Consider the following 14,706-nt stretch of genomic DNA (forward strand, 5'->3'; position numbering starts at 1 on the left):
TACTTCTGCTCTTCTTTCATTCCCTGCACATGGACATGAATATTTTCATACTGAACTTGCTGGGCCACTTTGTTTCTGAACTGCCACCGTCCATTCAATTTCATTCCAGTTTCAGAGGAGATTCTTTTTCAGAATATTTTCCTTTATACAATTATAAAAAGGAAATCCCAAAGTTTCTCACTCTCCATCAGTGGGACAGGTGTGCTTTTTCCCTTCTTCTATGCAAAATCAAGGCTAGAAAAATTGCTTCTACAAAACTACTAGGAAGTTTTTACTGCTGTGCTCTGGTCTAAGAAAAACCAGAGTATTTAGTCAAATAGACTAAGATTACATTTAGACTGTATGTCTACTCAATATGAATGATGAATGCTGTAGGTAAAAAAAAGGTCTGTCATACAGCACAACATATTTGTGTCATCAAACAGGGTAACAGATTGTCTCCCTGAGGCCCAAGTGATGAGCCAACTACAGAACTGCTTGTTTCATGAGGAAGGAGGAGCAGTCACTGAGTACCACTATCTGTGTAAACAAATGGCTTTTTATCACAAAGAGTATCAATTTCCAGAAGTATTAAGCATCTAGAAAGATGGTAAAGAACTGAAGTTTCTTCTCCTGTTCATTCTATGCATTAGAGAAGATCAGTGAAGCTCACTCTGTGCCACACTGAAGTGAAAAGCCCAACTCCTGTGGGTCACTCGCCACATTGCTGCAACTGAAAAAACCAAATGACACTCCTTTCTCTGAAAGAGCAACAAGGATGATCCAAGACAGACTGATCAGTGTCATCTCAACCCCAGGGAGGTCAGGGAGCAAACTCTTGTAGGAGCCATTCCAAACATCAAGTGGACAAGGAAGTGATTTGTGTCAGTCAGCATGGTTCTGTCAAGAGGAAATAATGTCTGGCAGACCCAAGGGCTTTCTTTGAGAAGATGACTTGGCAGCTGGGACAACACCACGTCCTGCAACACCCTCACACCAGGGGATGAAGCAGGGGCCAGGCAGGACTGGGGGGAACTGCAAGCCTGGATGGAGGGCAAGGTTCCTGGGGCTGGGATCACTGCCCAGTTAGAACCCAGGCACCGGGGACAGACTGCACCAACACTGCTTAAGCTCCTCATTTATAACCTGGACCCAGCTCATCCTCAGCAAATATGCTGATGGAACAAAAATTCCACAATGGGAAGTGCAAAGTTCTGTCTGTGGGGAAGAATAAACCCATGAACCAGTTGGGGGGGCAGCTGGACAGAAAACAACTCTGCAGAAGACACTGCTGCTGTTGTACATGAAGCAGCAATGCTTCCTCACAGTCACAACAAATAAAAGGGGTGCCAGCATCCTGCAGTAGGAAAAAGCATCACTTGCTGTTGGAGATTTTTTCAGGGATGGCCTAGAAGGCAGCTGTAAGGAGCAGGTTCTCACAGCCTGCTTCTGTGAACAGCAGAGGTTCTCAGGTTATTTTTAACTACAGGTAAAAGTGGCAAACATGAAGGCCTTGAGAGCCTTGCACATCAGAGTTCTCAGGCAGCTTTCTCATAACAAGTGGATGTTCTATCTTTGGCTGTTTTGGGAAAGCAAGAATAATTTTGAGAACCCAAATCTTGGTATTGGAAACATAAGGAGGGGTTGGAATGTTATCTCTGACCTATTGTGAGCTCAGATTTTGCAATATGCATGAAGTGAATTAACACTGTTATAAAAGTGCCTGATTGATGAATAAAGTGGAGTCGATGGCTGACCAATGCAAGGTGGGTCGTCTCCCCTCCAACTTCAATAACTTGCAGCATGAGAAAGGTGATCATTCTCTTTCATTCTAATTCTAGAATGAGCACCACTCTTTAGGTTCCCCAAATCAAGAGTGACACAGATGGACTGATGTGACACCAGCAAAGGGGTATAGAGACAATAAAGTGATTGGGAAGAGGCTGAGAAAGGCAGGATTGTCAAGCCTGGAAAGGAGAATGATCAGGAGGATCTACAGTGTGTATAAATACTGGAAGGGTTAAAAGGCTGAAGGCAGACTCTCCCTAGCAGTACTCAGGGATGGGACAACAGCCAGCAGGCACAAATTAAAATGCAGGAAATTCAGCCTAAAAACAGGGGATGGAGTAATTTATTTTTCTGTGGGGTGGCTGAAGAGCAGAGAACTTGTCAGGAGAGGTTAAATCACCATTCTCAGAGCCATTCCAAACCTGACTGAGCACAGCACTGACCGCCCTAACCAGCCTCGCTCTGAGAAGATGAATTTGGGTCAGGCCATGTCCAGGAGTCCCCTCCAAATTCAGGTATTCTGTGATTCTTCAGTTCCCCAGAACAACCTCAGTAATTCCTGTTGTACCTGTCCTGTTCTTTTGGAGTCTCTGTCCTGTAGCAGATTCCTCCTCTAAAGTCACATCTATCAAGCTCATGTAGGCTATTTTCTTTCCAAACTGAGGATCCCTTTCAGTGCTCAGTTATTAACACAGCTTTACTGGTTTGAATAGAAAGGCACAGATTGCATAAATCAGCATTGCACTTTCTTCAAGTTCAGTAATGTTCATCTTGAACATCAAGATTTTCATTTCTACAGCTTTTCCTATTTCCTACAGTAAAATTCAGTGCACAAGTCTGCACCAGGTATTTCTTCTCACTTTTAACAACTACTTCCATTTCCCTTATTGCTGCTGTGTATTATAACAAACAGAGCAAAATAGCTGAGTGAATTTCCGACATGTCCAGCACTATGCAGACCCCAGTGCTAGCCAGCTCCAATGAATGACAATCAGGTTCCATAAAACTGAAAAATATGCAAAAGTCAACTGTCCCAACATAAAGCTGTTACTGGACACTTTATATACACACTGGTTTCCTGGTTTATTTTCTTTTGCCCTAATAACAAACCTCACAAAAATTCACATATCACTGCCTTGGAACCTGTGCTATCCCATCATTATAAAAACAACATCAGAGATGAGAAAGTCATTAAATATCATGGGTGATACTCTGTTTATTCAAAAAGATACCATAATTTGTTCCTGCTTTCATGTATTTCCTTCATATTAACCTATATGGCTATTATTTAACCAAGCAAATCTGAAGCTACCTGTATGCTGCTCCATATCTCTCCCATGCTTCTTTAAAACTGCTGTCCTGGTACTTTCAATCAGACCAATTACTCTCTTTTACCTAAAAAATAACCCATCTGTGACAAATTTAGGCAGGAGAGTCGCTTAAAGGATCCTCAACAGTTTCTAAAAGCTTCTCCTAAGTGTCTATATAAATTAGTCGAAACCTCAGTGGGAGAGATGGGCACTGAACTTTCACTTATGATACTAAAACTAAACAAACATGATGCTGTCAAAAATGCCCACAATGTCTACACAGGTAACTTGATTTTGGAGGTATAACATAGCTGCCTTTCCCATCAATGTGCTCTTCTACCACTTTAGCTGGATGATTTTGACATATCCACTGAATTTCCCTCATTTCCCAGTGCCTACATTTATCTTCCCTATCTCATTAGTATAGACATATCCTCTCAGCATCACAGCTTACACTACTGCTTTAAGTTATTTTCCAATTAAAAAGGTGGAAATAGTCAACCTTCATGAGCAAATTTCAGAAACTGCAGAACTTAATTTGATGCTTATGGGAAGAGATAAAAGACTGGTATCACTGGATATGTTAAGAGAACCACTTGAACTTTAACTTATTTGACACATTATTTTGTGACTTGTCATCAGAAAAAAAAATCCATGGTTTTTGTATTACAGCTATTTTTAAAAGTACTTCAAAGGCATTACTTTTGAAGTGTGTTCTGCCAGTTGATGGGGGCAATTTAAAGAACAGACACCAATGGAAAGAGTGGTCTTGTGTGGAGAGCCTGGTTCAAGCATGGCTTAAAGAAACAGGCCATGAAGGTATTCAGCTAAAAAGGCTGCTGTAAAGCAGCAGTTCCCAGGCTTGATCCTGTAAATAATTAAGGTTCTCAGCCACCTTTTATATAAACAACAAGATTCTCAGACCGTTTCCTCAAAAACAGGCAATATTCTGTCCTTGGCTGCTCTGGGAACAGACGGCCAGGCTGGGAATAGATATGAAGGTTTTGAGAACTTTTCATATCATGGTGGGAACACTGATCTTGGTTTCAATAAACAAACTTCAGGTATTGTAAACAAAAGGAGGAGCTGAAGTTTTCTCTACAGCCTGTCAGGAGCTCAGATTTTGCAATGTGCATGAAGAGAATTAGCACTGTTATAAAAGGTGCCTGGTTGATCAATAAATCGGAGTCGATGCTGACCCAACACAGGAGGGTCGTCTCCCTTCACTTCAACAGTCTTGTTTGACTATGAATATTAAGGCAACACAAAAGTAAAAGAATACATTCAATAAAACTACACTCTTGGCTTCAGCAAGAAGCAAAAAGAAGCAAGGTAATGCAGCTAATAATTGCTGCATGAGAGACAGGATAATGATTGAGAAGGATACATCACCAACTGCCTAAATACTCCAGCATCACCCAGAGCCCACAGTCACTGGGGAGCCCCATTTTGCAGGAAGCACCTGGAGAATTCTTCCTGGCAACTGGAAAAATCCCATGTGTGGCATCCACTCACAAGTGAGGTCTCCAAATTCCCTGAAAATGGGTCCAGTTTTTATAAGCCCAAATCAGAAGTCCAAGTGACCTGATGATATTTTTAGCACAGCAACTCCTGGATCTGATGGCACAATTCCCAACCAGCAGGGGCCAGAGCTTGGCCAGAGCCCAGGCCTTGGCTGGGAGGGTTTTCCCCTAAAATACCCTACAAACAAACCTCTATTCATGGCACTTGGGAAAGTTTCTTAAAATGATACATTTCTTGCAGATAACTCCACAAGGTTATAGAGAGCCAGCACAAGCATCTGTGTCATTTATTTTTAGCTAAATAACACTGATGGTGTTAGTCACATAATGCCCAGGGTTCATCTTTTAAGTCAACTCTGGCTGAGGCTGCTGCTCAGGCCTAAGCACATCAAAGTGTCAATAAGAAACATTTTCTCTGCTGTAAAATAACACAGTAAAACAAAATATGAGGCCACCACCTTCTGTTTCACCATCCACCTTGCAGCTCTGGAACAAGTCCCTTCAGAAGCAGTTACACATTCAGTTATTAACAGAGGGCAGCACCTACAGAGGATTTCATAATCTCTGGCCATTAGTTTTACCTCTTATTTACAGCTCAGTGCTTGCCTCACATTATTTCCCCATTCCTTTCTCAGAGCTACATTTCATTATCAATGGCTTGTACACACACCTAAACAAACCTGCAAAAAGCTTTTAACTCTGGGGAATGAAAAAAATCCCAAAGCATGACCATTCAATTACCCAATTACCTGTAGTCATTACTAAGAATGACAACTTCAGCAGCCATTACAGTTGTTGTACATGTTTATATGGTTGTAAAATTGGACAGCTGTCATGTTTTTAAAAGTAGCTTCTGGAAAGACTGTTGTCTAGCAGCAAAATGCCAACCCTGACCATCTCACCTGGAAGCCTCAAATGGAGCAGATGCAATTTCCAGAAGTGCAGTGCTGGTGTCTCCATGAACCTTAACACAATTTTTCAGGATGTTCTGTGCAGGACTGTCCAGTACACAATGCACCTTGTTCGAAGTGTCCAACAGCACCAGTGAAGGTTTAATGAGCACCAAATTACCTCTCTCTGTGGGTATAGCAATGAAGAGAGCCCCAGACACACCTCCACTCCTCTGCCCCCAAGAACACAGATAAGAAGGCCTGTGGAGCTTTCATGAGATATTGCCCATAAAAACTTGCTAAACAGATCATCACTGTAGGTACCTGAGCAATAAACGAAATCGAAACAGACTGCACAGCTCTGCAATTCAGCCTGGCAAGGCTCATCAAAGAAATGATGAATCATTCCCTACTACCAGCAACAAGCACATATCTGAAATGTGCTGATGACTTCGAATCTCTTGAAAAAGAAAGCTCTTTGTCACTTGCTGCTTGTACCTGCTTCAGCAAAGTAGATGGTGTGAGACAGTTCCTGTTGATTGGCTCAGCTGTGGGAACAAGAACTGCTGAAGACAACTCACTGAAATTCTGACAGGTAAGGTATGACTACACATGCACTGCCCCCTAAGAAAAATAAGCTGCTTCTCTGAGTATTCTTAAACAGTAGAATCAAAGAAACCAGAAGTGGAAAGTCAGTACTTGGAACAAAATGCAGTAATATTGCTGTGTGCAAAATTCAGTGTCAGCTGAAAAGAAATGTTGCATTTTTCCAAGTTAAATTATTTATTACTAAAGTTAATCCAAAACAATGCAATGGAAATTACAATTTCAGGGAGGGGAGAAAGTATTGAGATTATTTAAGTCAGCCCTGAGGTATCTGAAAGTCTGCTACGGGTCACTGTCTTTCCCAAAACCGCAAACTGCTGCAAGCAAAACCCTTCATTCCAGGAGTCATCTTCGTGTTTTCTAATTTCAACAGAAGTCCAATACCTGCTCCTGGGAATTTTTTACAAGTGACCAGATGGCAACATCAAAGTACAGACATGGGTGGACAACAAAGCCATCCCAAAATCTGGCTGCTTGCTAAATTCCAGCTCATGCCTCTCTGTAAAATAGAACAGAAACTATAGGAGAGAGGTGGCCTAGAATTGTACCACTGTTCCAATATTCTCAACACTTCCATTAAACTTGAATTTTCTGAGGCTGCCCTAAGACTCCTTTAACCTTTATAAAAAGATAAAGCTGATGTCAGAAACCTTAATTCAACTAAAGTAATAAGTAAGTTCCTTAAACAAAAGTTTCAGTCTTTGCGTCCTAGATCTTCTATGTGAAAAACTGACAATTGCACATTAAATAAAAACAAAAAACAAGATCATCTTCTAACAACAAACATTGACTGTATCCTTCAATTCCCAGGGACTTGCCTTACTGCTGGGGTACAGCTGGAAGCCCACAGGTTGGTGAAGGAGGGCAGGACTAAACCAAACCTAAACCAAAACCTGCAGGTAAACCAGAGGTAACTGCACCACCCACACGTCAGCAGTGAGCTCCTGAGCAGGGAAGATGGGGAATTCTCCTCCTGCAGCTGGAGCTGCCCAGGTGTCCTGGGGTGATGTTATGATGCTTGTATCCCCATTCATCTGTTCTGTGCCTTTAAGAGTGGAAGTTTTGTTTGGGTTTCTCTTATCAGGGACACAGAGACGAGCAGTACATAGGGCTGTTTTTCTCTTCTTGCTTTCAGCTTGCTGCTTTGCTTGCTCTCTTTTTCTGCTCTGCTTTGGCCTCTGCTTATTAGCACGTTCTAGCTAAACAGTCCACATCCCTTCCTGGACTGTTTCTCCTCTCCTGTTTCTGGGACCATCTCGAACCTGCTCCGGACTGGGACCTGGGAACACCGAGGGTTTGAACCGTTTGGCTGCAGCAGCTGCCCCAGAGTCGGAGGGACTGAGAACAGAGCAACCACCCCTGAAAGAGACTTTCTGATTTTGTCATCTTTCTCAGAGCGGTGTCATCGGGTATTGTTCATTCTGTGTGCTGGGGGGTGCTGGGCCAGTCAAATAAACAGGTTCTTTCCACCTCTCTCCGAGGAATTTTTTCCCCAACCAGTTGGGGGGAGGGGCTGTGTGGGTTTTGCTTTCTGGAGGGGCCCTCCTTTGCAGATTCTTTAACAAATTTGCCCTAAACCAGGACACCAAGGAAGGCCCCCTTCCCCCTGACCCTCCCCTGTCTCACAGTCCTTCCCCATCTTCGTGCCAATTCTAGTCATAAACTGACATTCAAGGACCTGTTTCATCCAGGAAATCTTCAGTGAAACTGTGTATTTTTAAAAAACAAAATAGGCATGCTTTGCATGCCCTGGCAAAATATTCTATGCAAAGAGAGTAATTTATTGTGAACAGACTATTACCATCCATCCACCCCTCCATGGCTGCCCTGGCCATACATCATGTGGAACAACAAAATGGAACCCACACACTGGAGCAAAAGAACAGGCTCACAGGGATATAACACTGTGCAGTGACTAATCAGCAAAACATCCTTACAGATACAAACCTTGAGGCTGAACCATGTGAGGAGTACTGACAATTTTATTCTAAATTCTGTTCAGGCACTTTATGTAGTTTGCATTACTGTGTGTGAGATTAGAAGTCATGAAGGCAGAAATATAGAATGTGAAGTATAGAGTTTGCTATTTTTAAAACAGGAAGTGAAATTCCAAAAAGCAAAGAAATCCCAGCTGTGACACAGACTCTTAGAATAAATCTCACCCCTATTATTACTGTGTCTAAGTCCCCTCCTCTGTCACCTCCCACATCAGCCACCCCTGACTATGAATTTCACTTTGTTGGTGTCTTCTCCACTCAAACACAAAGTGCACTGGGCAGCTTCCAGCCTTGACACAAACAGGCATTAGTCTGAAAATATTTCCACCTCTAATATCCCCCTCAGGACAGTGTTATTTTATTCACATTGCAATACCCCTAGGACAGTATTATTTCGTTCACATCGCAGATGTGAAAGCAAGATGTTGCTTAAATGTTATTTTTTACTTTAATAATGCAAACTCTCACCAGTGCCTTACATCTTGTAGTTCAGAGAGACTCATGATGAGTGGAAAGGAAGGGAAAGCAGAAAAAAGTCATGACATACCACGCCACACCTCCCAGGGCTATGTTTAAAACCTTTAAACCGTGGAGAATATCAAACAAACCACCAGCAATGTCAACAGGTCTCCACATAGAGCAAACCCACCTGCCCAAACCAGATTTCAGCACAGGAGTTAAACACCCTGATTCAGTGGGTGCACAGGAGGACAATGACAACACCACTGCCTCACAACAGCTTTTTCATTTTTCTGAACTCAATCTGGTTCAGGCACATGTTGAATAAATGCAGCATTGCTCTGGAAATTGGTCTTTTTAATATTCACAAAATGCCTCATTGGTATAAGGCAAAAAAAAAGGCATTTTAAAATCTTCCTGGTAAACTCAATTTAACGTGTACAAAGTGGAACATGGCAATTACATGCAGGATTACTGCCTGGGGATCCCAAGTTTTCCTCTGTATCTTTAGGTGATGAGCACTCAAATGGAATTAGAAATGTTACAGGTGGTGAGTATTCCACCTGAAAACACAGGTGAGAGCTGTTCAGTGTGGAAACTTCTTTCAGGTAGAGTGAGGTGATCAAAGGGTCTTCCTTCAGCATTTCCCTCCCCTTTACCATTACCATTATACACATTATTTCCCTTCAGACAGCTGGAAAAAGAAACTGCTCTGAAGGCTTCATCATTGAAGATGTCACAGGCACTGGGTCAATCACAGACATTTAAGAACTAAAGCAGTGTTGTGATCTTTGAACTGGTGTCTTTAATGTTCCTTCCAACCCAAACCATGCTGTGATCCTGATACAAAAAGCAAGTCAGTGTCACACAAGTTTCATTTTTTATCTTCTAAGCTCACAAATTCTCTTTTCTCTTATTTCCTTTATAAAAAGTGCCCTTCACATGCAGGATTGCCCAGGAAGTTTTAATCTGAATAGAAAGGAAAGGGTGTTGAGGTAAAATCTGGTGAAAATATGCAAAAAATTTCACAGAAGTGAGCAAGCCTGGTTAAAGATTAGGCCAAATACATTACCATTTTATGAACATTTTAATATATTGGTCAGTACATTTCTTATCTAGCCTCTGAAATTATACACTTACAGCAGCAGAAAATACACATGGACATATACAAGGCACATACACTTGTAGAGACAAGCCTTGAGAGAAATTAATCACAGTGATCCACAGATCACTTAATTCAGGCTCTGATAAGCCAAAGTAAAAGAAAAAACTTTAAAGATGAGGAATCCTTATACAGAACAAACTTGCTCCATCTATCTGCTTTACAAATAGATGAAAAGAGCAACACTGACAGAGCAAAAAGCTCAGGGTGTCAGAAAAGCAGAAGAGGAATATTCAGAGCAAAAAGTCTTAATACATTCAAGTGTTTATGAAGCCAGCAGTGAATAAAATAAAAATCTGGATATCTGAGCTTTCTAACTGTTAAGCAAGACTAGTGATTGTTAATACACAATTAGAAGTTAGCTAGCACTGGGGACTGGGAAGGCACCCAGCATGGATACTGACCAAAATCATGTTAAAAATTCACACAACCCACTCTTCTGTCTCAGTCCATCTCTTCAGCTTGCTCAGCACTGAGCTTTCCTTCACTTTTTCCACTGAATGAGGCAAAGCTAAAAAGGGTAGTAAGTTATGAATGACTTGCCCAGGCAAAAGTTCCATCCCAATCACATGATACTGAAGGGATCAAAGAGCCTATTTTATTTTTCTGAAAATTAATATGCTTCCAGTCACAAATTTTATATTCCTAATGGATATTTCACTGTAAATGGCTATTTATTTGATGAATTAATGAATAAATCAAAAGCAGATTGCAGGCCTGTCTTACCATGTCTTTTTCTGTTTCAAGATCACCTTAATCTTTCACTTGATGTTTCTTTTCCTAGTAATAAACTTCAAAAAGATTACTAGGTATCCAGTTAATACTTAGGAAAGAAAAAATGTGTGTAAAGGCTAACACTGAAAGAAAATTAGACCTATAAAGAATAGAAAACTGAGAACATGAAGATTTTACACAGGCTGATAGCAACACTCCTCTTGAAAGCTCCAGCTTCCATATCATGGGCTAACACATCCAGAATGTGAGAGCTGCACATTTCAGGTAAAGAAAGGTAAGTCACCTAACTTTCATGTGCTGATTAGAAAGGTTTCACACAATCAAATTGGAACAATCCACCTGAAGAGCCTTTTCCTGCTGAGCCACAGCACCATTTGAGTCTGAGCTGCAGCTTCAGAACCAATGGTGTAAAAATGCAAACGTGCCAGGAGTTCTGTGCCTGACTGGAACAATCGGCCTCTCCCAGCAGCAGAGTTGAGAATTGCTCAGGCAGGTGGGTGGAAGGCAGGAATTATTGGTTCCTAAACAGGAGGACTAAAATAAAACTTTTATTAAAAAAAAAAAAAGAAAGAACAGCAACATACTGCCAAGTTTGAAAAACTATTGGAATAACCAGCACAACAAGATGTGGTATCGTGTTTCCTCTGAGTGGAGAAAAAAACCTGCTGTGCTTTGGTATAGTAAAAGCAGAAATTCCAGGCATAACTTGAGAGCTGGTCAGAAGAAACAGGGCCCTGGCTTCTTCAAAATGCTCTTTCCCAGTTTGTTGCAATACTTTCATTCCCATTATGTGTAATTTGCAATTCTTATGAAGAAAAATATCAATCTTTCAGCTCCAGCAACTCTGCACTACAGTAAAACCTGAGTGCCAGTCACTTAGAGAAACCAACCAAGTCTCTATTGCTTTAGTCTTCTAAGGGAAGGATGCAGAACCTTTCTCTCACCAAAATGTGCACACAGAATTAGCTCAGCTAACAGTCCAAGCAGGCCCAAGAAGGACTGCCTACAGTCTTTAAAATTACTCAAGTTACAAGACAGTAAAACGAAATATCTAGAATACTCCCAAGCCAGACTATAATCATGGCTTGTCTACTTCCCCTTTGAGGCAAGGGCTCACTCCAAAATGCTTCTGCAGCTGGGCAAAGCACAGCCACAGCAGGGAACTGTGGCCAGCAGTCCTCGGGGTGATGCACACACCTTCACTCTCCTCAGCTGTGAGGGGACAAAGAAATTCCTGCAATTACATGTGAGCGCAGCTGAATGACAAAAACTAGAACATTACATGAGCATAACTGGACACCCCAACAGAAAAGCTTAAAAATAAACTCCCAGAAGTGTCATCATTACCATGTGCAAGGGGTTTTTATTCTACTCTCACCCTGCAGACTCTTTTCCTTGCTTTTAAGATGAAACCAAATTGGTTTTATTGCTTGATAAGTACTTCACTATGGCTGAATATATTTATCACTTTGTTTAAACAGCTTAAACTCACAAAAGATGTTTATTTAGATGCTATCATTGACTGATACTGACAATGCTGCTGACAAACATCTTATCTCTTTCACATGCTGTAAATAGAATAAAATTACTTTGTAAATCTCTCATGAAACATTTTTCAAGCAGTCTATGACAAGCTCTCTTAAAAAAATTATAAATTTAATCTCCTCAAGACAAACACCATGCTACTTTACCGCCTTTCTTCCTATTACCTTATGCTGTAGTTTTCCCCAAACCATTTTGAAAATTAAAAACCAAGAAATAAGATAACTCATGTTTCAGGTCGGATTCGCAACAGAAGAAACAGCACTTCAAGAAGGGAGAGAAAATTGAAGGAAGAAAAAGAGGTGATGCTGCTTAACTAATAAATTCATATAAATAATCTTCTCTCAATCTCTCTTAAGCCCTAAAATAACTTTAATCTGTAAGAAGCTTTCAAAGTTAGCACTCAGAAGTCTCAGTTATTTTCCACTCTCAAATTATCTCTCACATCTACTGCTGTTGTTTTAAAGACCAGAAAACTCACTTTGGGTCTGAATGCTACATGTTATTCCAAAGATCATTTGGAGGTGAATGCATTCAGTGCAGTGATTGAATGTCAGCTAAATCACAACTAAGAATGCACAGTCCACATTTAAACAGCTGTAGTGAATAGCAGGGTAATTGTAATTAAATTACAACTGCTTTGGACTTTCACTTCATAAAAACAGAAAAGAATTTTACTGTTTTTTCAAACAATACATTTTTAAGCATTAAATCCCCAGAACCAAAGATGGCCTGTGATTCATGTTTCATTCTTAAACGCCTGTGCCTTTTCTCAGGTAAATAAAAGCAACTGCTGGATCTATTGGCACTCCCTCAGCACAGAATGCCTTCCTTCAAATACCAGTCCAGATTTCTCTCCACTTCTCCTCAAAAAGGTTGACAGGCAGGGTAGCAGAGACCGAGCAAAACAATGAAAAACTCACGACAATAAGCAGCAATATATTGGGTAAAGACAGTCTGAAATAGGCTGGTTTCTGACTTCTTCAAGTCTAATTAAGTTATAAAGGTAAGTTTTGCTGGGGGTATTTCCTTAAGCACAAAGGGTAAAGGCTGCCACAGCACAGGTATCCCAAACGCTACACCTTATCCTTTCTATGCATCACACACAGATCAGAAGGTCTTCTGACAATTTAACATCACAAATTACGGCAATTAAAACAAGCTGAATCCTCGATTATTAGAGCAAATTAGAGAAACCCATCCTCGAACACCTCTGTCTGCTTTTATCTCGACAGCACTGGCACACAAGGTCAAAGAAAACCGGCGTGGGAGCGGAGGAGTTAACAGCCAGAACTTGTCCATGTTTCCAAAATAGAGCGGTGCCACCAACGATGCCATTCTGCCGTGTTTACAAGAGGGAACAGTTCGGGATAAACCTCTGGCCGCGGTCACGCTTTATCGCTAGGACACATTCCTTCAATGTCCGGCTGTACCCGGCCGAGATAAAGACACCGAAGCCCCGCACACCTGGAAGGAGCCCCGGGACAGGGGGGACACCCACGGGGGAAGGAGGCTGGGCTGGAAGGGCTGCGGAAAGCACAGCCTTGAAGGGAGCGAGCCTGCGAGAGGGCGAAGGTTTAGGGGCAGATCCTGGCGACCAGGAACAGGGAGAGGTTGGCGGGGTCCGGCCGGGCAGGGACGCAACACTGCCGGGGACGGCTGAGGAAACACTCGGAACCGGAGGCACCGGGGTGCGGGCAGGCGCCCCCGGCAGCCGCGGAGGGGCCGGGGCCGGACAGCGCGGGGGTCCCGGGATCGCCGCCCGCGTCCCGGGGAGGGAGCGGTGCTGCCCCGCTCCTGGAGCTGCCCCGCGGGGCCCGGGGGTACAGAGCGGCGGGTCCGCCCTCAGCGAGCCCCTCCGGATCCGGGCCCGACCGCGGGGTTCCCGCGCCCCCCCGCAGGGTCCCGTCCCCAGCGCTACCCCCGTGGCCCCTCTCCACCCCCCGGCCCCGCTCCGCTCACCGGCCGCGGCTCCCCCGTCCCTCAGGTCCAAGATGGCAGCGCGGCCCGCCCGGCCTCCGGCAGCGACTTAGCAAAGTCGGGCGCGACGTGCGCAGGCGCCGAGTCCCCCGGCTGCAGCGCAAGAACCACAGCTCCCAGCGTGCACCGCGCCAACACTGCGCATGCTCGGCCGGGGCCATGGGGTCGAGAGGCAGGGCGGGGAGGGGTGGGACCGTGAGGGGCCGTGAGGGAGCGTGAGGTGCAGCGTGACGGGTATATCCTCTGGAGCCAGCCTGGGGGCTGGGAGTGCTCATCCGGGGAAGAGAAGGCACCAGGGACAACTTAGTGCGCCTTGCAATGCCTAAAGGGACTCCGAGGGAGCTGGAGAGGGGCTTTAAACAAGGGCCTGGAGTGACAGGACAAGGGGCAATGGCTTCCCGCTGCCAGAGGGCAGGATTAGATGGAATATTGAGAAGAAATTCTTCCCTATAAGTGTGCTGAGGCCCTGGCATAGGTGCCCAGAGAAACTGTGGCTGCCCCTGGATCCCTGGAAATGTCCAAGACAAGATTGGACAGGGCTTGGAGCAGTCTGGGACAGTGGAAAGTGTCCCTGCCCATGGCAAGGGGTGGAATGAGATCTTTAAGGTCCCTTCCAGCCCAAATCATTCCATCATCCAAATCATCAACCCTATGATTCTGTGAACAGAGAATATCTATGTGTGTGTGTGTGTGTACACATACACTACAGTAAAAATCTTGGATCATCAAAGCAGC

General features: G+C 43.3%; 1 protein-coding gene across 4 annotated transcripts in view; it reads right to left on the reverse strand.

Moving 5' to 3' along the window:
* ITCH (itchy E3 ubiquitin protein ligase) overlaps positions 1–14,089 on the reverse strand; it is a 61,494-nt gene extending 47,405 nt beyond the window's left edge. For 3 of the 4 annotated variants that reach the window (XM_074553858.1, XM_074553857.1, XM_074553855.1), the window contains exon 1: positions 13,954–14,089. The gene's annotated coding sequence lies outside the window, so the exon portion shown is untranslated. The remainder of the gene's footprint in view (positions 1–13,953) is intronic. The other variant, XM_074553856.1, reaches the window with a different exon arrangement.
* Between the last annotated feature and the right edge of the window lie 617 nt (positions 14,090–14,706).

This window comes from Zonotrichia albicollis, chromosome 17, assembly GCF_047830755.1.
Source record: "Zonotrichia albicollis isolate bZonAlb1 chromosome 17, bZonAlb1.hap1, whole genome shotgun sequence".
In the NCBI taxonomy this organism is placed as follows: Eukaryota; Metazoa; Chordata; class Aves; order Passeriformes; family Passerellidae; genus Zonotrichia; species Zonotrichia albicollis.